This window comes from Magnolia sinica, chromosome 5 (genome assembly GCF_029962835.1).
Source record: "Magnolia sinica isolate HGM2019 chromosome 5, MsV1, whole genome shotgun sequence".
NCBI lineage: Eukaryota > Viridiplantae > Streptophyta > Magnoliopsida > Magnoliales > Magnoliaceae > Magnolia > Magnolia sinica.
Window position 1 is genome coordinate 3,332,040 of NC_080577.1, and position 27,252 is coordinate 3,359,291.

Sequence of the window (27,252 nt, forward strand, 5' to 3'; positions counted from 1 at the left end):
ATAAAAGAAAGATGGATAATCAATTTACTTTTGTTGAAAATACTCCAATACAACTCTTGCATCACTCTTTTCCATTGCTTCCATTCGTTTCTCTGTAAGTAGTCCTTGTAATCAACTGGCGTGAAACCCATATTCTCTCGACCTCCAGCTTGTCTACTAAAATATTCGATACCTGCTCGTGGTATTATTCCCAAATCATTTATGATATCTATGTTAGCTTTTTGATCATCAGTCAAGCTTCTGTGTGACCTTAACATGTGCACCTTCGTTGGTGTAACAACCTCATGGTTATGCTTTGCCATAAGCTTATTTACACTGTATTTTCCATTCTTCTGAAGCTTAATCATCATGCTTGCTTTATAATTCGTTCTTGTAATCGGACGGGTAGACCTTACGAGATCGGTTTGTTTCTTTTCACGTTTTTAACCTTCTTTAGAATAACAAAATTCTCTGAAAACTATGACATATTCATCTGATTTTTGTATCCATCCCTTTCGAGCACTGAACCCTAACCTTTTAGCATAGCTATTATAAAAATTATATGCACTTTCATCAGAAGAAAACTCCATTCCTAGTTTTGGTTCTTCATCTAATACATCACCTGGTTGAATAGTACATCTTGCCTTACATTTTCATTGCACTGGCTTGCATCTTGAACGTTTATTTCAGTATCAAATTGTAACCTTCAATATGTTTGAGAACATGCTTGCCTTTACAAGATTTTATCATCCATTTCAATAATTGACCTTCAAAAGTAAAAGACATACAAACCATGCAAACAATTTAGTTCATAATGTAAAATATGCACGTGGGATGTAACAGTAATGGTTATGGTTATGCACAAAAACATAGGCAATACGACTAGATAAACAAAACTCAAATGTGTCTTTAAAGTTAACTCCTAGCGAAATACAAAAAAGTCATGGAATTGTACTGCATGGCTAAGGAAGAGGTCTTTCCAATTGAACAAAAAAAGAAACATATTTTTATATATTTTGAAAATTCTACCAAAGCTCTATTTGGAATAATGGATAGCTAGGTATCCACTTACATCAAGCTAATAATTCCATAATATACTTGAATAGTTATGGCTACGACATACTTAATATAAAACAAAACTATCCCAACACCAACACTCTCCAAATTCCTAAAATGCAAATACTAAAATTAAAATAAATCCAGTAGAGTTTCTATATTGCTTGGAGTCATTCACGTAAAAATTTATCTATTTTCTATCTACAGTAGGGTGCCAAATATGAACAATAAAAAATCAATCTAAAAAAAAAAAGCCTAATAAAAAGTCTAGTCCAAATGAAATCACCAATTGCTTTCAAGGTCTAAGAATTGAGAAATTTTTTCACATAGAATTTATATTTGGTGCCTTAAAATTCATTTCTAAATATCCATAAAGATTAATAGCTTATATAAAAAAAATCTGAATTAGTAGAGAAATGACTCAATATCTCATACGCATCTATGCACACATGTACTAAATTTAAATCTTCCATCTATTAGGAAAATTAGGGATTAGGGTTTATGAAAATTAGGGCAGACATTCAAAATATGAAAATTAATTTCTCATATAAAAATGCTAATTAGGAATTTGAAGAATCTCAAGTTATGTATTAGGGATTAAGAACATATTATTGTTGGAATAAGAAAATGTAACAACTTTCCTCCCCACAATCAAACTTGAGCTGATTTTTATTTTTTATTTTTAGAGATAACATTTAAGGCGAAGGTAACTTACTAAATTAATCATATCAAACGAAGAACCCTAATCAAAATCGCAAAAAAATCTTAATCAAAATTATAATGAAGATCTTTATTAAAACCATAATCAAATGTTAAAAAAAACCTAATTTAAGATTTTCAGTCTATAATCTCTAATTAATCTGTAATCCCTAATTAGGGATTAAAAATTGAAAACCGTAACTGTATTAAAAAAAAAGTCCCTAATTAAATTTACAAATGCAAAATCCTAATTAGGGATTGAAAATCGAAAAAAAATGTACATTTGATTAGTAATGTTATCTTTATAAAATAAAAAAAAACAAAAAAAAAAAAACAAATAAGGAATCCCCTACTATGGATTAGGGATTGAAAAATGCTAATTAGGAATTTGAAGAATCTCGAGTTATAGATTAGGAATTTGAAAAATCCCCTAATATAAATTTTCAATTTCTAATATGAAAATGCTAATTAGGAATTAGAAATTTGAAGAATCTCAAGTTATGGATTAGGGATTTGAAAAATTCCCTACTACAGATTTTCAATTTCAAACCCTAATCTCTAATCTCTCATCAAACTGTTAACCGAAGGGAGCAAAATCCCTAATCCTAAATCAACGTCACCATGTAAGAGAGAAGAGAAAGAAGAGCAAAATTCCTAATCCTAAATCAACATCACCATGCACAGAAACGAGGTGATGCCGATCCGAGAAAGAGAGGGAGATTGAACTCGAGAGGGAGACGATGAGGTGGACAAGAGAGACCGGCGAAGATCTCTCTCTGCTTCTTCTTCTTCTTCTTTTTTTCCGGCACGACTGGAGAGATTTTTTTTTTTTTGGTTCTTCACGGCGGGAGAGACGCGGGAGAGAATCTCTCTACGCAAATAGAGAGAAAAACAGGCTAACGCCGTTTGCTTTGCCGTTCGGAGGAGCGAAACCGGCCCCACATATGAGGGCCAATAGAATGCCGCCACCTCAGCTCAGTAGCCCTTATGGTACTGAGTTACTCAGTACACAATCCAATTCCAAGTTACATATAAGAAATCCTACGTTTTCCCTCAAAACAAAAATGTGTTAAGCTCCTTTTGTTTTATTCTAATTATGCAATTAGAAGCCTATTTATATACTTCTGTACAAAATTAGAAAAAAAAACCCACACTTATGCATTCTGCTCGGTCGCACCTTCAGTCGACTAAGATATCAATTATGCATTCTGCTCGGTCGCACCTTCAGTCGACTAAGATATCAACAGAGTTTCTTGGTTAATTGAAACATATTTCAATTGATTGGAAACAGCACAGCGTAATTTGGTTGACTCAAGAATTCCTCGATCAACCGTATAACAGTCTATCTGCACATCTTTGGTGCTATATTATCAACATTTACTATGATTTTTTTTTTTTTTTAAAAAAATACCATAGCCCATCTATAAGATAGCCATCTGGATCACGGTGGTGTGGTGGTATACGGTGTTCCATATGGGGATGCTTGGGTATCCATTCCATTGATGAAATGGCCTTCTTTCTATAGCCATTTATTTTAAAAGCAATGAATGGGATGGTGAGCATGGCCCGATAAAAGAGATGCTCTTGCACCATAAGAGGGTCGTAATTAATGGACATGGCTTTCCTGTAACTCGGCCTTAGTGAAATCTCCTGCAACACCAAGCTTTGTGAGGGCCGTGATGTTGTTCGTCTTTTATCTGTTCTATTCATCCGTTTCTTTAGTTTATTTTTGGATATGAGCCTAAACATGAGGGAAATCCACGACTCAAGTGGGACACACTAGTGGGATTGAATTACCACCATTGAAACCTTTTGGAAGCCAAAGAAGTTCTGAATCAGGCTGGTATTTTTTGTTTTCCTATCATTCTCGTGGGAATCACCTAATGAACAGGTTCAATGGCATATAAAGATCATGACCCCTGGTGTGGTCCACTTGAATTTTGGATCTCATAATCCTAGAATGATCTAGTGAAGTGGATGGACAAAGCAGATATAACACAAACATCACAGTACTGGACCACAACAGAGATTGGGGTTATGGGGGATTCTTATAGCCCTGTGTTACTGGCAAGCAACGCCGGGTGTGGATGGTGTGGATGGTTTGCTACCAAAAATAAAGGATGTAAATTTTAGTTCCCACGTTTTATTCAGTTTATCTATTAAATGAATTTGGAATGGAAAGAAATGGTTTCACCTGTATTTTAGCTTTTTAGGTTGAGTCAGCCTAAGTCCACCGAAGGTTTTAATACTCACGGTATCGATCTGTGTAAATCAGATCAAGATTCAAACAAGTCGAATAAGACCCATCCAAGTGCTATGTTATCAACCCTCGGGCTATATTACACTCGTCCAAGTGTTATGGTATCAACCCTTTCGGTCTGACCGAGATACCGACAAGCTCTATTAGACTCTTCCCAGGCTTAATAGAAGTATTAAGTTGTTGATTGGACCATTATACACACACATAAGTTAATTGCTGCAGATTTTAAATCTCTACCACGTGTAAGGAAATCTTAGAGAGAGAGAGGGGCTTAAGAACTTTCATTTAATAGCAACATTTCCTAACACAGAAACCACACATGAAACGGAATACTACCTTTGGAGAGTCGTTGAATTCTCTCCATTATTCGTACATGAATATGTAAAACTTTTCAGAATACTTGAAAGTGGAGATGGTGGTCAGCTTAAACTGAACCTTCAACACAGAGCCATTGACCCACAAAAAGCTTGTTACAAACTAGGTTGGGATTGAGAGAGCTGAAGTCTTCAGTGGTCAGATTGAACAATTGTGTGACCCCAAAGCATGTGTCGCCTGACCGCACTCCAAACACCGATTCGCACACTGGTGTGGGGTCCGCAGCCTTTCCAGTCTCTGCTTTATTAATACATGATCAAAGCAAAATGAAATGGCAATATTACTTACAAGAACATAAAAATGCAAGAACTAAATGAAGCTTAAAAGATTAGCTCACTTGTTAGGGAGTGATATCATGTGGGTGAATGAATATTGAACCCCACTTAATCTTACACTTCCCTTTAAATGATCCAATATAGATGGATGGGTTCCACCATGAAGATGGCTTGATTCAAACTGAAGCTAGTTTGCTCTTCAGGTGGGCCACATGCACATTAAAAAAGAATGGCAAGTTTTGATTAAATCATTTATATTTTTCACAAGGGCGGTCCACCCGACGAGCCGGCAGCGTGGTTTTTGTGTAAGGTCACCTTCATTGGTGGTCTCACATCATGTACCACTTAATGTCATACTAACATGTGAGAGTAATTGGCCCAGGAGAAGGTGTCGGTGGGACTAGGAAACTTCTAATATACATAAAGGCCTGAACTTACTAAAGAATCTGGCCTCGGCAATGGAAATGATGAGAAGAAAAGAGAGCATCAAAACCAAATTGAAGAACATGACTTTTTGGTTGTTGGCCATAGCTATCCTCTCTCTCTCTCTCTCTCTCTCTCTACAAGATAAGAAGCTCCCTCTTCTTGGATGTGGCCTCTGTAAACCCCCTCTTATTTATAGTAGGAAAGTTGATGGACGGCTGTCATTTAAGCCAACAAAGCCATTGTTATTACTTATGTTTTAACAAGGAGGCCGGCTTCTATGTAACATAGTTTATTTCAAAGTGATCCTCTAATAGTGCAGTTGATCAATCTGGACTGTCCATCAGGTGCAATACAAATTTCACACGCTACTGGGTGAAATGACACTAATCAGATGACCTTGGACATCTATAAGTGGACGATCTGATGGCGAGGATTGCCTATAAAGGTGATTCTTTGTAGGAACCATAAGCAATCCATCATGAGCCCCTACGAATAGATGGCTCAAATTTTAGATTGGACCTCTTTTCCATAAACAATCTTAACCATCCATTTCGTAAGTCATTGGTTGGATGGTTAGGCCAACTGAAGATATGACTCTTGATATAGTGGAACGGAGGAGGAACAGGATTCATGTAGCTGAGCCCAATTAATTGGAATAAGGCTTAGATGATGATGATTGGGCGTAACGGATGGACCAGATTGATTGATTAGGTTGATCAAGGGTCTCAGTTCCACTATAACTTACGGCGATCTAAGTGTCTCAGTTCCACAAAACAAATAGACCGCTCAAAAAAAAAAAAAAAAAAACCTGGGCTGAGTTTTGCTAAACTGTCTCCTGTTTCTAATATCCATGATGGGCCCATTTGGCTTCATGACCGGATGATCAAAGCAGTCCATTTGGCGGATCATGTTGTGGATATGTAGCTGTAAAAAAAAATCATTATTGTTGATTTGAACATTTATTGAACCAAGTTTACCAATGGGGCTCATCTTCGGGGATTCACATGGTGGGGCCCATGGTGGAATGGAGATAGCCACGTGATGATCGTAACCATGAAATTGACCCCTCATAAAATATAGACCACTAGTTGCATTATCCATTTTTATCAGATGGCTAGGATCACCTAAGGGGGACACGGCGTATCGATGTTGGGGCCTACATATCTCCTGCTTAGTTTCCAAGAGTAGGGCCCCACAAATTACCCTGAACAAAAAACTTCGATCATCCTAGTGGCGCCGGCCATTAAATGGAAGATTAGAAGGAAATGGTCATCCATCCATCTAAATTCAATGGCAGAATCAGATGGCTAAGATCATCTGATCAATGTGCTTTTCATCCAGAAAAAGGTTCCTCGGTTTGGATTGTTCAAAAATCGCTTCATGAACATGCCTAATATAAGTTGTCTCTTGTCCATTAGTTTGTTATTACTTTGTCTCTTGTCCATTAGCGAACAGTTTCATGGCCAAGATGGATCAGAAAAGGCCCGGTCGACGACAGAAGTGATCCGGACCATCGGACCTTAGATCGGGCATATCTTGCAATCCGGAATGAGTTATCTGACGTAAAATACATGATTTTGGGGTAGAACGAGCTACTTTAGCCAACCAACCCGCTACGCTGGGTTGCGCAACCCGGAATTGCGAAAAACCCCTTGATCAATGGTTGTTTCCCTGTTTTAATTCTGTTTTTACTATAAATAGTAAGTTTTAGTTTGATTATAACTCTTCATCCGTCAGGCTTTAGGAGTTGCGCCCAACGTGAAAAGAGCTTAGAATAATTAGGAGAATGGTTTGGTGAAGCCAAATAGGACACTTACTATTTTTGGCCGAAAACCTTGCACACTAGTAGACATCACGACCGTATATAAATAGTAAGTTTACTATTTATAGTAAGTCGCGGATTCTAGGAGTTTGAGTTGTAGTTTGATTCTGATTTTTTTTCCATTGCTTGGGACCCTTATTTAAAGGGTTGTGAACTCGTTTTTAATTATTGATCAATCAATTTTGAATTTATTAAAATTTATTTCTATTTTCTGCTTTCTTTCCTCGTGGATTCGAGAAGTCTCTGTGAGGAGTCCAGAGAAGTTCCGTGGATTCGGAATAGTTATCCTCTTAAGGAAGACGGTGCTCGACCTCACGTCCTCCCCTGCGTCAAATTCTAGAAGTGAAGATAAGTCGTTCAAAGTAATCATGCTTTATATCTTGTCCTGTTGTGGTATATGATGAACCATTCCTTTTCTTTTGTGGTACACAGGTTCTACAGGTGCTGCTGACATTCATCTCCAAGCCTTTTACAACTACCAATGCGCCCATCAGCTTTGTCACTTCCAACCTCACATGTTTTTGTTTTGAATTGAAATTGATGCAGAGACACTTTCATGGTGAAGATGGACCGGAGAAGGTTCCATTGGAGGCAGAAATGATCCCGACCATCAGAATCTTAAATCAGTCGTGTCTCACAAACTGGGATGGGTTTTTCGACATATTATATATGATTTTAGGGTAGGACTTGCTTAAGTAAACCAATTTGTTATGCCAAGTTGCCCACACTATATGATTTTAGGGTAGGACTTAAGTAAACCAATTTGTTATGCCGAGTTGCCCACACTATATTCACAAGATTTCATTAGATCGACAATCAAAATTCCAGTTTAGTTTCATCTTTATGGTAAGTTTTAGTTCAAGTATAACTTTTGATCTTTTGAATCGTAGGAGTTGTGCCAACATGAGAAGTGGTTGGTCCGACTTACTATTTTTGGCTACCACGAAGTCTACTAAAAATAGAGATCTTCTATAAATAATAAGTTTACTCTTTATAGTAAGTCACGTTTAAGTCTAAGTTTGAAACTCCATTTGAGTTCCCTATTTAAAGAGTTATAATTTCATTTTTTAAAAATCAGTAATCAATTTATTTTAAATTTATTAAGAATTATTCTTATTTTATAAATCTTTCCTTAGAAAAATTGTTAGAGGACATGAATCAACTCTTACCTTTCCGCGAAAATATGCTACTTTTAAACCCCCTGAGCACTGTCCTTTGAGGCAGCCTCGGAATCTACTCTCTAAATTATAAATCTCATAACCCAGCGGTGAATTCCCATTGATCTACCAATCCACGTCCTCCTCAAACCATGCATCTGATCACACCACTTTGACCGCAGAAAGCTTGTCCACACCAGCTGGCTCAAATCCATACTTGAGCTTGAATCCATTACTTGAATTCTTTTTCTTTCTCTCCTTGATAAGCATCGTGGTTCAAGCCACTGACATGGGATTCTTCCATTAGACAATCTAGCTTTGTGTTATTAAGGAGTCTGCAAAAGCAACGACATGTTGCACTTCCATTTGTTTTCACGTTATATGTTTTAACTCGAGTTAAACTGTCCAAAAACTCACCCTAGATATGCTATTAGCATGGATAATATTAATTGAATAATTGTATTCTCTGATTTTCTGTTGCATTTTATACATGCATTAGATATTAACTAATTGGACAATTAAGGCATACCTTTCATATATTTAATTATTTTATAAACCATCTAAACTCTATTCCATTATTCGGATAATTTATTTTTGTATGCCACGTGTGCATTTTCTGTGTGCCGTGTATAATCAGTTCTTTGTTTTTAATTAATAGCGTCGGCAGTTGGATTCACCGAACTTATATGTCTACTAATCAGTGGTTAGGATTTCTCAAAGAATACCCAATCATAGAGTTAAAACTTAGTATATGTCATGTGTTCAAGTTCTAAATTCATGTGTATCAAGTGTCATGCTCTGCCAAAATATCATATAACTCCCCTTTTGCAATTGCTTCTCCATCACTCCCCAACAGTCTTGAAAAAAGCTTCTTATATCCACGTGTGGCGCAAGCCATGCATATCTTCCCACATTTATTAGATATTATCCCATCATAGAAGGGTACCTGTAATCCATTATATTTTCAGTAGATTAAACAATGCTTGATTATTCTGCTTAATATTTAATTAAAATCAAATTTTATTTTTATTCATCTTCAGTCACTAAATTATTTTTAGAATTTGATTAAATTATCAACATATACATTGGGACCTACATCTAGAATTTTCTTGTCCAGGAGATTGAGATTGTCAATGATGTCAGCGTCCCTCTCAAAAGTCATTTTGATCAAGATCCTAACCATCTAATCAATAGCTAGAAAAAATGGATGGTCCGTATTTATTATATTAGAAAAGGTTTGATTCCAGCTGCCTCGTATTAATTAAAAGTAACCTTAAGGTGGATCCAGCCACAAAAGATGGGCCTACATGATGGACAATTCAGGCAAGACTCTCCTACATAGAAAACACATCAAATGAATGAGAGAGAGAGAGAGAGAGAGCTTAGCAATAACAAGGCTTCTTACTTGATAACTTTCATATACCATTAACATTTCATTAGTGGCAGACTAGTTGAGAGATATTGAATTTCCTTTTATTCACTCATGCATATTAAAGAATTTCAGATACAGGGAAGAGGAGAAAGTGGTCTCAGCTCAAACAGACCCATCAACACAAAGCCATTGACCCACAAAGAGCTTGTCACAAGCAAGGTTGGGATTGAGAGAGGTGAAGAATTCACTAGTCAGGTTGAACAATTGTGAGACCCCAAAGCATGTGTCACCTGACCGCACTCCAAACACCGATTTGCACACTGGTGTGGGGTCCGCAGCCTTTCCAAAATCTTCTTTGTTACATGGATCAAAGCAAAATAAAATGGCATTACTTAACAGAAGATAAAAGTGCAAGAAGTAAATGAAGCTCACAAGCTTAGTTCAAATTTGTTAGGGAATGATGGGCTACACCCACGGAAGAAGTTTGCATTGGGTGAGTGAATATTGAGCCTCACTTGATCTTAGTCTCCTAGAAAGTCGAAAGAAAGTGTGGCCCACTTCCCTTTTAATGATCCAATCTTGATGGATGGACCGAGTTAAACTTTCACTACCATATCATTTCAATTTTGAAATTAAAGAGGTTTTTCTTGCCCCACATGCACTTTCCACTTGTTTTAAATAATTGAACTAATAGAGCATAACGAATCAATCCCTTTATCTCACAGCCCAATCTCACATCCCATGGGTTAAGACCTCGGTTGAACCTCTTTTGTGGGCCCCACATCACATGGGTAACGCCTCGCATGAGTTATCCGTCTCCCACAGGCTGCCCACCCCGAGTGTGCCCTTGCATCCTGCAGGCCACTCCACTCAAGTTCGGTGTGAAAATGCTCCTATATTACAAGATTATTAAACCATTTTTTTAACAAGTGTCGTCCACCCGATTAGTGAACAATCGATTTTTTGTTTAAGGTTTTTTTTTTTTAAAAAAAAAAACAAACAAACAAACAGGGAGAAGGTGAAAGTTGGACTTGCAGACGTCTAATTTACAAAATGACTTGAACTAACTATAAAAGAATCTGGGCCTCAGCAATGGAAATGATGAGAAGAAAGGAGAGCATCAAAACCAAATAACATGGCTTTTTTGTTGTTGGCCATAGCCATCCTATCTTTCTCTATCGGATAAGAAGCTCTCTCTTCTTGGATGTAGCCTCTATAATAATAAACCCCTCTTATTTATAGTAGGAAAGTTGATGGATGGCTGTCATTTAAGCCAACGAAGCCGTTGTTATTACTTGTGTTTTAACAAGGAGACCGGCTTCTAAGTAACATAGTTCATTCCTATAAGTGATTGAGTGATCCTAGAGCTTTTCTAAGTTATAGTGCTCTTAGTTGCATTGGAACACTCTAACAGTGCAGTTGATCGATCTGAACTGTCCATCAGGTGCAACATAAATTTCACTGGCTACATCAGATGACCCTGGGCCTAGAAAGTTGGCCTTCTCTTTCTTACCATTTGGACAATCTGATGGCTAGGATTGTCCAAGACATTGATTCTTTGGAAGAACTATAAGCAATCCATCATGAATCCCTACAAATAGATGGCTCAAATTTTCGATTGGACCTATTTTCCATAAACAATCTTAACCATCCATTTTGTAAGTTATTGGTTGGATGGTTAAGCTAACTGACGGTTGGCCCTTCATAGAGTGGAATGACAGAACAGGATGATGCAGTCAGCTCCAATCAATTGGTATCAGGCTTAGATCACGATGATGATGATTGGGTATAATGGACGGCCCAGATTGATTGATTGGGTTGTTCAAGTGTCCCAGTTCCACTGTTACTTAAGGTGATCTGAGGCACTGGATGCATTTTCCTTGGTTATGTGTTGAGAGTGGCGTGCTAACCTAGATTTTTGTGTTGTTTTATGTTCAACGCGATCAGATCTTTGTAGAGAAAAGACATAAATCAGTGGATAATAACTAAACTAGATTTGCAAAGCCCCTATGTTTGTGAAATCCAATCCATCCATCAGAGGGCACCGCTGTGTAGATGCCCGATCTAAGAATTGGGTGGGTCAACTAGTCAGGTGGGCCACAATTTACTTAACAAATAGACAGATCTGAAAAAACATGTGCTGAGTTTTTCTAATCGTCTCCTGTTTCTAATATCCATGACTGGCCCATTTGGCTCCATGATCGGATGATCAAAGCCGTCCATCTGGTGGACCATGGTGTGGATAAGTAGCTTTAAAAAAAAAAAAATTAAAAAAAAAAATCATATGACGTTCGTTTGAACATGTACTGAACTAAGTGTACAAATGGAGCTCATCCGTGGTGGATGGGAGATACCCTACAATCTTCCCCACCTGATGATTGTAACCATGAGATTGGGCCCTCATAAAATATGGGCCACGAGTTGGATTTTCCATTTTTACCGGATGGCTAGGATCACCTAAAAGGGAAGGAATCAGGACATGGCCTATTCAACGATAGTGTGCGTACTATCACCTGCTTGGAAACGGATTGGCTACTCCCCCTGACACCTGCCCCGTGGCTAATGGTCGGTGCTCTGTGGGCCCTACCATGATGTATATGTTTCATCCATTCCGTTCATCCATTTTTACAGATCCTTTTAGGGCTTGATACCAACAATGAGAGGGATATAAATCTCAGTTGGACCACACCACATGAAAACAATATTGATTGGATATCCACCATTAAAATCCTCCTAAGGCCTATTGTACTGTTTATTTGACATCCAATCTGTTGATTAGGTCATACAGGCCCAGATGAAGGGAAAAAACAAAAATCAGCTTGATCCAAAACTTTTATGGCCCCCAAAATATTTTTAATGGTCGACACTCGTTCAACACTGTTTCCTGTAATGTGGTTCACTTGAGATTGGGATATACTCATTTTTGGTCTCATAGTTTTAAATGATCTGTAAAAATAGATGGATGGCAGGGATGAAACAAATACATTATGGTGGGGCCTACATAGCACCGGCCATCAGCCATTGGCTGATGCCAGGGGGAGTGGCCAATCCGTTCCCACTTGGACGGGGATTCCCTGTGAAAGCCTTTGGCAGTGAGTTCCTGCACTGGGAGCTTAGGTGGGGCCAGAGGTGATGTTTTCGAGAAATCCCTCCATTCCTCTGTTTTGTGAGCTCATTTTAGGACATTTGGCTAAAAATGATCTGGATCCAATACTCAAGTGGGCCAAAAACGTGAGTATTGAATGTCAACAGTTGAAATATTCCTGTGGCCATGGAAGCCTTGAATCAGGATAATATTTGTGTTTTCATTTCATCCCAATATTAATGACGTTATAAACAGTATAGATGGCATATAAACAACACCGTTGATGCTAGGAACGTTCAATGGTAGGAATTTCCCTACACATTTTTCTTTAGTGCTGCTTATTTGAGACTTGGACCTGTTCAATTTTAGTCTTAAGTCCTAAAATGAGCTCAAATGACGGATGGATGGGGGTGGATTTCTCACAAACATCATGGTAGGCCCCACCTAAGTTTCCACCGAGGAACTTCCTGAGAAAGGCTTTCGCAGGAAATCCGCGTCCGTTCTAAAAGCGGTGCCCTGTAAATCGGAAACGGATTGGCTACTCCCGCTGCCACCAGCCCCTTGGCTGGTGGTTGGTGCTCTGTGGACCTCAAAATGATGTATGTTTTTCATCTATTCCGTTCATCCATTTTTCCAAATCATTTTAGGACTTTATTCCTAAAATTAGAGGGATATAAATCTCAGGTGAGCCACACCACAGGAAAACAATAGTGATTGGATATCCACCATTAAAATCCTCCTAAGGCCCACTGTACTGTTTATTTGACATCCAATCTGTTGATTAGGTCATACAGGCCTAGATGAAGGGAAAAAACAAAGATCAGATTGATCCAAAACTTTTATGGCCCCCAAATGGTTTTTAATGGTCGATGCTCATTCAACAATGTTTCCTATAATGTTGTACACTTGAGATTGGGATATATCTCGTGTTTGGTCTCATACCATAAAGTGATGGGGCCCATAGAGCACCGACCACCAGCCATTGGCTGGTGGCAGGGGGAGTAGCCAATCCGTTTCCAAATAAATCACGTGCGATTAAATGGAAGATTGGAAGGAAATGATCATCCATCTAATTAAATGAAAATCCAAACGGGAATCCATCTCGTGATTAATTACATAATCATTCTGACCTGTAAGACTATAGACGTATGGGACCATTTTTAGGTGATCCTAACCCTAGATTTGAGGAGGGCTATGGTGGATGGGAGTCTTTCATTGTAAATATTCTAGATCTGAAGATCCTAACCCTTAGATCAATAATCTAAAAATAGAAGATTAAGCAGAAAACATATCAATGAAACGTTAGCCTCTTCCAAATTGGGAGCATTTTATGATGCTAGTCAATTATTGTATGGTCTGGCAAATCAATGGTTTGGATCACCAATCCGCTGTCCCAGATGTATGGAATCATGAGCCGAGTAGACCAAGATTGAATGCCCACCATTAAAAACTTCTTAAGGACAACAGAAGTGATGTTGGCACCACCATATGATCCAACCGTTGATCCAATTGGACTAAAAAGAAAAAGCTGTAAAAGAGAACATGAGACTCAGAGATGATATAATATCTAATCTGGACCATTAACATGAACGGACCATTGTTGACGGGAAATCCCTGTCACAGGCTCGAATAGCCTTACTCTCCGCCGGTGGGCTAAAAATAGACGGCCCCCAATATAAAACTGTAAAATGCGATTCGTCCTCGTCAAGGACATCGAAAAATAAAAAAAATAAAAAATAAAAAATTCACCACTTGGGCAGCACGCATGGTTAAGAATCTTCTGGAAGCGGATTGGCTGGGTACCACACATCACTGTATAGCTACTGTTTTGACCTCAGCAAGTTTTGTGGGTCCCATCATGAGGTATATATTATATCCAAACGATCCATCCATTTGAAGATCTGGTCTTAAGGCTTGAACCAAAAAATAATACAGATATAAAGATCAAGTGGACAACACTACAAAAAGCAGTGGGATATTGAACATCTACTATTGAAAACCTTTTGGGGTCACAGGAGTTTCGGATCAATATGAAATTTGTTTATCCTCTTCATCCATGTATTTTTTAACTTATTAACAGATTGGATGGAAAATAAACATTATGGCAGGTCCTATGATTTTTTTTAAACAGTGAAAATCATTATCCTCGGCTGCCTTTTTTTGTGTATTCCATTTCAGCTTTGGATATGATTCAGGTTTTTTTTTTCTAATGCTCTAAAATGATCTAAAAGAATTCCTCCATCAATCGTATAACAGTTTATCTGCACATCTTTGGTGCTACATTATCAACATTTACTATGATTTTTTTTTAAAAATACCCTAGCCCATCTATAAGATAGCCATCTGGATCACGGTGGTGTGGTGGTATACGGTGTTCCATATGGGGATGCCTGGGTATCCATTCCATTGATGAAATGGCCTTCTTTCTATAGCCATTTATTTTAAAAGCCATGAATGGTGAGCATGGCCTGATAAAAGAGATGCTCTTGTACCATAAGAGGGTCGTAATTAATGGACATGGCTTTCCTGTAACTGGGCCTTACTGAAATCTACTGTAACACCAAGCTTTGTGAGGCCAGTTATATTGTTCGTCTTTTATCTGTTCTATTCATCCGTTTCTTTAGTTTATTTTTGGATATGAGCCTAAACATGAGGGAAATCCACGACTCAAGTGGGACACACTAGTGGAATTGAATTACCACCATTAAAACCTTTTGGAAGCCAAAGAAGTTCTGAATCAGGCTGGTATTTTTTGTTTTCCCATCATTCGCGTGGGAATCACCTAATGAACAGGTTCAATGGCATATAAAGATCATGACCCCTGGTGTGGTCCACTTGAATTTTGGATCTCATAATCCTAGAATGATCTAGTGAAGTGGATGGACAAAGCAGATATAACACAAACATCACATTACTGGGCCAAAACAGAGATTGGGGTTAAGGGGGATTCTTATAGCCCTGTGTTACTGGCAAGCAACGCCGGGTGTGGATGTTTTGCTACCAAAAATAAAGGATGTAAATTTTAGTTCCCTTGTTTTATTCAGTTTATCTATTAAATGAATTTGGAATGGAAAGAAATGGTTTCACCTGTGTTTTAGCTTTTTAGGTTCGAGTCAGCCTAAGTCCACCCAAGGTTTTAATACTCACGGTATCGATTTGTGTAAATCAGATCAAGATTCAAACAAGTCGAATAAGACCCATCCAAATGCTATGTTATCAACCATCGGGCCATATTACAATCGTCCAAGTGTTATGGTATCAACCCTTTCGGTCTGACCGGGTTAGCGACAAGCTATATTAGACTCTTCCCAGTCTTAATAGAAGTATCAAGTTGTTGATTGGACCATTATACACACACATAAGTTGATTGCTGCAGATTTTAAATCTCTACCACGTGTAAGGAAATCTTAGAGAGAGAGAGAGGCTTAAGAACTTTCATTTAATAGCAACATTTCCTAACACAGAAACCACACATGAAATAGAATACTACCTTTGGAGAGTTGTTGAATTCTCTCCATTATTCGTACATGAATATGTAAAACTTTTCAGAATACTTGAAAGTGGAGATGGTGGTCAGCTTAAACTGAACCTTCAACACAGAGCCATTGACCCACAAAAAGCTTGTTACAAACTAGGTTGGGATTGAGAGAGCTGAAGTCTTCAGTGGTCAGATTGAACAATTGTGTGACCCCAAAGCATGTGTCGCCTGACCGCACTCCAAACACCGATTCGCACACTGGTGTGGGGTCCGCAGCCTTTCCAGTCTCTGCTTTATTAATACATGATCAAAGCAAAATGAAATGGCAATATTACTTACCAGAACATAAAAATGCAAGAACTAAATGAAGCTTAAAAGATTAGCTCAAACTTGTTAGGGAGTGATATCATGTGGGTGAATGAATATTGAACCCCACTTAATCTTACACTTCCCTTTAAATGATCCAATATAGATGGATGGGTTCCACCATGAAGATGGCTTGATTCAAACTGAAGCTAGTTTGCTCTTCAGGTGGGCCACATGCACATTAAAAAAGAATGGCAAGTTTTGATTAAATCATTTATATTTTTCACAAGGGCGGTCCACCCGACGAGCCGGCAGCGTGGTTTTTGTGTAAGGTCACCTTCATTGGTGGTCTCACATCATGTACCACTTAATGTCATACTAACATGTGAGAGTAATTGGCCCAGGAGAAGGTGTCGGTGGGACTAGGAAACTTCTAATATACATAAAGGCCTGAACTTACTAAAGAATCTGGCCTCGGCAATGGAAATGATGAGAAGAAAAGAGAGCATCAAAACCAAATTGAAGAACATGACTTTTTGGTTGTTGGCCATAGCTATCCTCTCTCTCTCTCTCTCTCTCTCTCTACAAGATAAGAAGCTCCCTCTTCTTGGATGTGGCCTCTGTAAACCCCCTCTTATTTATAGTAGGAAAGTTGATGGACGGCTGTCATTTAAGCCAACAAAGCCATTGTTATTACTTATGTTTTAACAAGGAGGCCGGCTTCTATGTAACATAGTTTATTTCAAAGTGATCCTCTAATAGTGCAGTTGATCAATCTGGACTGTCCATCAGGTGCAATACAAATTTCACACGCTACTGGGTGAAATGACACTAATCAGATGACCTTGGACATCTATAAGTGGATGATCTGATGGCAAGGATTGCCTATAAAGGTGATTCTTTGTAGGAACCATAAGCAATCCATCATGAGCCCCTACGAATAGATGGCTCAAATTTTAGATTGGACCTCTTTTCCATAAACAATCTTAACCATCCATTTCGTAAGTCATTGGTTGGATGGTTAGGCCAACTGAAGATATGACTCTTGATATAGTGGAACGGAGGAGGAACAGGATTCATGTAGCTGAGCCCAATTAATTGGAATAAGGCTTAGATGATGATGATTGGGTGTAACGGATGGACCAGATTGATTGATTAGGTTGATCAAGGGTCTCAGTTCCACTATAACTTACGGTGATCTAAGTGTCTCAGTTCCACAAAACAAATAGACTGCTAAAAAAAAAAAAAAACCTGGGCTGAGTTTTAAACTGTCTCCTGTTTCTAATATCCATGACTTCATGATCGGATGATCAAAGCAGTCCATTTGGTGGACCATGTTGTGGATATGTAGCTGTAAAAAAAATCATTATTGTTGATTTGAACATTTACTGAACCAAGTTTACAAATGGGGCTCATCTTCGGGGATTCACATGGTGGGGCCCATGGTGGAATGGAGATAGCCACGTGATGATCGTAACCATGAAATTGACCCCTCATAAAATATAGACCAGTAGTTGCATTATCCATTTTTATCAGATGGCTAGGATCACCTAAGGGGGACATGGCGTATCGATGATGGGGCCGGCCTACATATCTCCTGCTTAGTTTCCAAAAGTAGGGCCCCACAAATTACACTGAACAAAAAACCTCGATCATCCTAGTGGCGCCGGCCATTAAATGGAAGATTAGAAGGAAATGGTCATCCATCCATCTAAATTCAATGGCAGAATCAGATGGCTAAGATCGTCTGATCAATGTGCTTTTCATCCAGAAAAAGGTTCCTCGGTTTGGATTGTTCAAAAATCGCTTCATGAACATGCCCAATATAAGTTGTCTCTTGTCCATTACTTTGTCTTTGAAGAATTCTAGAAGTGAAGATAAGTCGTTCAAAGTAATCATGCTTTATAATTTGTCCTGTTGTGGTATATGATGAACCATTCCTTTTCTTTTGTGGTACACAGGTTCTACAGGTGCTGCGGACATTCATCTCCAAGCCTTTTACAACTACCAATACAGCTTTGTCACTTCCAACGTCACATGTTTTTGTTTTGAATTGAAATTGATGCAGAGACACTTTCATGGCGAAGATGGACGGGAGAAGGCTCGATTGGAGGCAGAAATGATCCGGACCATTAGAATCTTAAATCAGTCCTGTCTCACAAATTGGGATGGATTTTTCGACATATTATATATGATTTTGGGGTAGGACTTACTTAAGTAAACCAATTTGTTATGCCGAGTTGCCCACACTATATTTACAAGATTTCATTAGATCGACGATCAAAATTCCAATTTAGTTTCATTTTTATGGTAAGTTTTAGTTCAAGTATAACTTTGATTTGTTTGAGTTGAAGTCTAAGTTTGAAACTCCATTTGAGTTCCCTATTTAAAGAGTTATAATTTCATTTTTAAAAAATCAGTAATCAATTTATTTTAAATTTATTAAGAATTATTCTTACTTTTATAAATCTTTCCTAAAAAAAATTGTTAGAGGACATGAATCCAACTCTTACCTGATGCAGGGGAGGACGTGAGGTCGAGCACCGTCTTCCTCAAGAGGATAACTATTACGAACTTCCCTGGACTCCTCACAAAGACTTCTCGAATCCACGAAGAAAGAAAGCAGAAAATATAAATAAATTCTAATAAATTTGAAATTGATTAATGAATTAATAAAAATGAGTTCACAACCTTTTAAATAGGGGAACCAAACAATGGGAAAGAAATCAGAATCAAACTACAACTAAAACTCCTAGAATTCGCGACTTACTATAAATAGTAAACTTACTATTTATAGACGGTGGTCATGTCTACTAGTGTGCAAGGTTTTCGGCCAAAAATAGTAAGTGTCATATTTGGCTTTACCAAACTGTTCTTCTAATTATTCTAAGCTCTTTTCACATTGGGCGCAACTCCTAAAGCCCGAAGGATGAAGAGTTACATCAGATGACCCTAGGCCTAAGAAAGTTGGCCTTCTCTTCTCTTACCATTTGGACAATCTGATGGCTAGGATTGTCCAAGACATTGATTCTTTGGAAGAACTATAAGCAATCCATCATGAACCCTTACAAATAGATGGCTCAAATTTTCGATTGGACCTATTTTCCATAAACAATCTTAACCATCCATTTTGTAAGCTATTGGTTGGATGGTTAAGCTAACTGACGGTTGGCCCTTCATAGAGTGGAATGGCAGAACAGGATGATGTAGTCAACTCCAATCAACTGGTATTAGGCTTAGATCACGATGATGATGATTGGGCATAATGGACGGCCCAGATTGATTGATTGGGTTGTTCAAGTGTCCCAGTTCCACTGTTACTTAAGGTGATCTGAGGCACTGGATGCATTTTCCTTGGTTATGTGTTGAGAGTGGCGTGCTAACCTAGATTTTTGTGTTGTTTTATGTTCAACGCGATCAGATCTTTGTAGAGAAAAGACATAAATCAGTGGATAATAACTAAACTAGATTTGCAAAGCCCCTATGTTTGTGAAATCCAATCCATCCATCAGAGGGCACCGCTGTGTAGATGCCCGATCTAAGAATTGGGTGGGTCAACTAGTCAGGTGGGCCACAATTTACTTGACAAATAGACAGATCTGAAAAAACACGTGCTGAGTTTTTCTAATCGTCTCCTGTTTCTAATATCCATGACTGGCCCATTTGGCTCCATGATCGGATGATCAAAGCCGTCCATCTGGTGGACCATGGTGTGGATAAGTAGCTGTAAAAAAAATAAAAAATAAAAAATAAAAAAATCATATGACGTTCGTTTGAACATGTACTGAACTAAGTGTACAAATGGAGCTCATCGGTGGTGGTTGGGAGATACCCTACAATCTTCCCCACCTGATGATTGTAACCATGAGATTGGGCCCTCATAAAATATGGGCCACTAGTTGGATTTTCCATTTTTACCAGATGGCTAGGATCACCTAAAAGGGAAGGAATCAGGACATGGCCTATTCAACGATAGTGCACGGACTATCAGCTGCTTGGAAACGGATTGGCTACTCCCCCTGACACGTGCCCCGTGGCTGATGGTCGGTGCTCTTTGGGCCCTACCATGATGTATGGGGGATTCCCTGCGAAAGCCTTTCGCAGTAAGTTCCTGCGCTGGGAACTTAGGTGGGGCCAAAGGTGATGTTTTTGAGAAATCCACTCCATTCCTCCGTTTTGTGAGCTCATTTCAAGACATTTGGCCAAAAATGATCCGGATCCAATACTCAGGTGGGCCAAAAACTTGAGTATTGAACGTCAACAGTTGAAATATTCATGTGGCTACGGAAGCCTTGAATCAGGATAATATTTGTGTTTTCGTCTCATCCCAATATTAAGGACATTATAAACGGTATAGATGGCATATAAACAACACCGTTGACGCTAGGAACGTTCAACGGCAAGAATTTCCCAAAACATTTTGAGCTCATTTCAAGATATTTGGCCAAAAATGATCCGGATCCAATAATCAGGTGAGCCAAAAACGTGAGTATTGAACGTCAATAGTTGAAATATTCGTGTGGCTATGGAAGCCTTGAATCAGGATAATATTTGTGTTTTCATTTCATCCCAATATTAATGACATTATAAATAGTATAGATGGCATATAAACAACACCGTTGACGCTAGGAACGTTCAACGGCAGGAATTTCCCAAAACATTTTTCTTTAGTGCAGCCGATTTGAGTCTTAGACCCTGCTCAATTTTGGTCTTAAGTCTTAAAATGAGCTCAAAAAATAGATGGATAGTGTGAATTTCTCACAAATATCACGGTAAGCCTCACCTAAGTTTCCACACCAAGAACTTCCTGCGAAAGGCTTTCGCAGGAAATCCGCGTCCGTTCTAAAAGCGGGCCCTATGAATCGGAAACGGATTGGCTACTCCCCCTGCAACCAGCCCCTTGGCTGGTAGTCGGTGCTCTGTGGGCCCAACAATGATATATGTGTTTCATCCATTCTGTTCATCCATTTTTACAAATCATTTTAGGGCTTTATAAAATTAGAGAGATATAAGTCTCCGGTGGGCCACACCACAGGAAAACAATAGTGATTGGATATCCACCATTAAAATCCTCCTAAGGCCCACTGTACTGTTTATTTGACATCCAATCTGTTGATTAGGTCATACAGGCCCAGATGAAGGGAAAAAACAAAGATCAGATTGATCCAAAACTTTTATGGCCCCCGAAAGGTTTTTAATGGTCGATGATCATTCAACACTGTTTCCTATAATGTTTCCACTTGAGATTGGGATATATCTCACGTTTGGTCTCATACCATAGAATGATCTGGAAAAATAGATGGACGGCATGGATGAAACACTTACATCATGATGGGGCCCACAGAGCACCGACCACCAGCCATTGGCTGGTGGCAGGGGGAGTAGCCAATCCGTTTCCAAATAAATCACGTGCGATTAAATGGAAGGTTGGAAGGAAATGATCATCCATCTAATTAAATGAAAATCCAAACGGGAATCTCGTGATTAATTACATAATCATTCTGACCTGTAAGACTATAGACGTGTGGGACCATTTTTAGGTGATCCGAACCTTAGATTTGACAAGGGCTATGGTGGATGGGAGTCTTTCATTGTAAATATTCCAGATCTGAAGATCCTAACCCTTAGATCAATAATCTAAAAATAGAAGATTAAGCAGAAAACATATCAATGAAACGTTAGCCTCTTCCAAATTGGGAGCATTTTAGGATGCTAGTCAATTATTGTATGGTCTGGCAAATCAATGGTTTGGATCACCAATCCACCGTCCCAGATGTACGGAATCATGAGTCGAGTAGACCAAGATTGAATGCCCACCATTAAAATCTTCTTATGGACGACAGAAGTGATGTTGGCACCACCATATGATCCAACCGTTGATCCAATTGGACTAGAAAGAAAAAGCTGTAAAAGAGAACATGAGACTCAGATATGAAATAATATCTAATCTAGACCATTAACATGAACGGACCATTGTTGATGGCAAATCCCGGTCACAGGCTGGAATGGCCTTACTCTCCGCCGGTGGGCTAAAAATAGACAGCCCTGGGATTTGTCCCCGTCAAGTAAATCGAAAAAGATAAAAAAGAACAAAAAAGAAAACTTGACTAGTTGGCAGCACGCATGGTTAAGAATCTTCTGGAAGCGCGGAGATTGGCTGGTGTACCACACACTACCTATATAGCTGCTGTATTGACATCAGCAAGTTCCGTTGGTTCCATCATGAGGTATGTGTTATATCCAAACGGTCCATCCATTTGAAGATCTCTTCTTGAGGCTTGAACCAAAAGATAATACAGATATAAAGATCAAGTGGACCACACTACAAAAAGTAGCAGGAGATTGAACGTCTACCATTGAAAACCTTTTGGGGGTCACAGGAGTTTGGGATCGTTATGAAATTTGTTTACCCTCTTCATCCATGTATTTGTGAACTTATTAACAGATTGGATGGAAAATAAACATTATGGTGAGCCCTATGAATTTTTTAATAATGAAAATCATTATCCTCGCTGTTATCTTTTGTGTGGTTTATTCGAGCTTTGGATCTCTTTTTTTTTTTTTCTAATGCTCTAAAATAATCTCAAAAAATAGATGAACAATATGGATATAATAAATACATCATTGTGGGGCCATGTAACGTTGATCTCCTTTGAACCGTTTGTACAATTCGGAGCTCAAGAAGGGTCGGCGCTAGTCTTCGCGCGACACCTACAGCAGCAATGTGGTACCGAATCTTCTCTAACCCTTGTTCACTGTGTAAAGCTGGAGTTAAGAAGATTCCAATCGTTTAGGGCCTGTTTGGCCAGGCAGGCTGGATTGGATTAGATTGTATTAGAAGGGATTGGAAGGAGTAATCCCGGGATTGGCCGGGCGTGCCAAACAAGCACGATGAAATTCTGCCTGGATTGGAGCAATCTCATGGGATTGCCAGCAATCCAATGACATCACCATCATCACCTTGGAATCCACCCAATCCCTCCTAATCCCATGATTTTTGCCTGGGACATGTTTGGATGAACAAATTGGAAGGGATTGGCCGGGCGTAATCCCGGGATTGACCAGGCGGGCCAAACATATTTGGTGGTAGATTCCCTGGATTTAGCAATCCCATGGGATTGCCTGCAATCCACTGACACGGCCATCATTGAATGCAATCCACCCTACTACAATCTAATCCCGTGGGATGGGCCTGTCCAAACACGCCCTTAAGTACTTGTATTTTTCTTTTGCTCTTTTTAGTTTACTTGGCGGACAAGGCATTGCTGTGTTGGCCTTATGGGCTCACCTGTTTTATATCCACGCCATTTATTTATTTTTTTCAGTTAATTTTAAGCCATTAACCAAAAAACAAAGCAGATTCAAGGCTCAAATGGACCACACCAAAAAAAACTAGTGATTATTAAACACTTATCGTTAAAAACTTCCCAAGGCCACAAAAGTTTTGAATTAAGTTTATACTCGTGTTTTCCCTTCATGAAGTTTACAATGGTGGGTGTCATTAACTGGTGCGGCATACTTTAGCTTTGGATATACTTTAATTTTGAGTTCATGAGCTAAAATGAGCTGGGAAAACGGATACAAGCATATTGGTCATGGTGGGCTGCACGGACGCGGATTGGATACTGACAGGTTGAGCAGCAAGACTAGCTAATGAAGTAAGACTAGCTAATGAAGTGACGTCACCAACTTCTCTGGGCCCTACCATGATGTATGTTTTGTATCAACACCATCCATATATTTGGAGAGATCATTTTAGAGCATTGTCCAAAGAACAAAGCAGATCCAAGGCTGGGATGGGCCCCACCATAGAAAACAGTGATGAGAGTGACACCCACAGTTGAAACCTTCGGAAGGGTCACCATGATGTTTATTTGAGATCTCACATGTTCATGTGTTAAAGCAGACATGGAAGAAGGGAAAACAAAAATATTAGCTTGATCGAAAACTTTCGTGGCCTGGTGGACGTCACTCTCCCCATTGTTTTTTGTGGTGGGGTCCTCTTGGATCTGATTCATTTTTTGGATCAGACCCTAATATTATCTCTCCAAATGGATGGATGGTGTGGATACAAAACATACATCATGGTGTGGCCCACAAAACTTGGTGACATCACTTCAGTAGCGAGTCTCGCTACTCAACCTCAGTAGCTAATCCGCGTCCGGGCTGCACAGCGCATAAAACACGGTGTGGGCACCACCACCTCCACTTGGTCCGCGTGCTTACTTGGCTGACTCAGGTCGGTACTGGTAGGTGTCTATAACTGTCCATCCATTTTTATAGCTCATTTTAAGGCATGAGCCCAGCAAAGAGATAGGTATGAATTTGAGATGGACCACACCATAAGAAATAGTGCAGATTGAATACCTACCATTGGGATTGAATAACTACCATTGGAAACTCCGTGGGGCATAATGTAATGTTTATTTGTCGTCCAACTTGTTGATCAGGTCATATAGAACTAAGTAGAGTGAAAACACAAATAACATATTGATCGGCCCCAAAATGTTTTTAACGGTGGGCATTCAATCACCACTATTTCCAGTGGCATGGTCCACCTAATATTTTTATTTGTATCATTTTTGGTCTCATACATCAAAATGAGCAGGCAAAATAAATGGACAGCATGGATTAAACACATGCATCTCCGTAGGCCTATTGAACACTGACTTTCACCGACCTCAGCACTCGGGTCACCATTGAATCCCAGTCCTTACTTGACGAGGAAGAACACCCCCCATATTTTATATTTAAATACCGCTGTATGACAAGTGCGAGCAATTATTTTAACCATATATATAATGATCATCCGTACAAACACTGACATACACAATCGAGAGTAGATTAGGTGTTACTCGGGTAATCAGATAGTGGGTCTTACCCAGGCCGTGGGCCCACCTTAATGATGTGTTTTATATCCACACTGTCCATCCATTTTTCAAGATCATTTTAGAATATGATTCCAAAACTTAATCATATTTAAATCTCATATGGATTACAACACAATAAACAGTGCTGAATGAAAGCCCTCCATTAAAAATTTCTTAAGGCTCACCATAATGTCAAACAAACTTAGATTTAGGGAAAATATAGAGATCAGCTTGATCTAAAATTTAGAGGCCCCTAAAAGTTTTTATGGTCAATCACCACTGTTTCTGATAGCTTGGTTCACTTGAGATTTGGATCTACTTAAATTTTGGAATCAAGGCACAAGATTGAACTGAAAAATGAATAAAATGGAGGGATCTACGATAGATTAATCAATGCAGGCCCCACATGGTCAAGGTAACACCCACTAATGTGCCACCCAGATAAGATATACAACATATTCATTAATGTGTAGAGAGTTCACACGGTTCAGCCAACTTAATAGTTAGATCAAACTAAGTTTTGCATTTTCACTTTTTTTAATTGAATCGGATCCTTTACTTGTGGAAAACAGTAAATTTTTATTTTAGGTTCGAGTCAGCCTAAGTCCACCGAAGGTTTTAATACTCACGGTATCGATCTGTGTAAATCAGATCAAGATTCAAACAAGTCGAATAAGACCCATCCAAGTGCTATGTTATCAACCCTGGCTATATTACACTCGTCCAAGTGTTATGGTATCAACCCTTTCGGTCTGACCGAGTTAGCGACAAGCTCTATTAGACTCTTCCCAGTCTTAATAGAAGTATTAAGTCGTTGATTGGACCATTATACACACACATAAGTTGATTGCTGCAGATTTTAAATCTCTACCACGTGTAAGGAAATCTTAGAGAGAGAGGCTTAAGAACTTTCATTTAATAGCAACATTTCCTAACACAGAAACCACACATGAAATGGACTACTACCTTTGGAGAGTTGTTGAATTCTCTCCATTATTCGTACATGAATATGTAAAACTTTTCAGAATACTTGAAAGTGGAGATGGTGGTCAGCTTAAACTGAACCTTCAACACAGAGCCATTGACCCACAAAAAGCTTGTTACAAACTAGGTTGGGATTGAGAGAGCTGAAGTCTTCAGTGGTCAGATTGAACAATTGTGTGACCCCAAAGCATGTGTCGCCTGACCGCACTCCAAACACCGATTCGCACACTGGTGTGGGGTCCGCAGCCTTTCCAGTCTCTGCTTTATTAATACATGATCAAAGCAAAATGAAATGGCAATATTACTTACCAGAACATAAAAATGCAAGAACTAAATGAAGCTTAAAAGATTAGCTCAACTTGTTAGGGAGTGATATCATGTGGGTGAATGAATATTGAGCCCCACTTAATCTTACACTTCCCTTATAAATGATCCAATATAGATGGATGGGTTCCACCATGATGATGGCTTGATTCAAACTGAAGCTAGTCTGCTCTTCAGGTGGGCCACATGCACATTAAAAAAGAATGGCAAGTTTTGATTAAATCATTTATATTTTTCACAAGGGCGGTCCACCCGACGAGCCGACAGCATGGTTTTTGTGTAAGGTCAACTTCATTGGTGGTCTCACATCATGTACCACTTAATGTCATACTAACATGTGAGAGTAATTGGCCCAGGAGAAGGTGCCAGTGGGACTAGGAAACTTCTAATATACATAAAAGCCTGAACTTACTAAAGAATCTGGCCTCGGCAATGGAAATGATGAGAAGAAAAGAGAGCATCAAAACCAAATTGAAGAACATGACTTTTTGGTTGTTGGCCATAGCTATCCTCTCTCTCTCTCTCTCTCTCTCTCTCTACAAGATAAGAAGCTCCCTCTTCTTGGATGGGGCCTCTGTATACCCCCTCTTATTTATAGTAGGAAAGTTGATGGACGGCTGTCATTTAAGCCAACAAAGCCATTGTTATTACTTATGTTTTAACAAGGAGGCCGGCTTCTATGTAACATAGTTTATTTCTAAGTGATCCTAGAGCATTGTTAAGTTACAGTGGTCTTAGTTGCATTGGAACACTCTAATAGTGCAGTTGATCAATCTGGACTGTC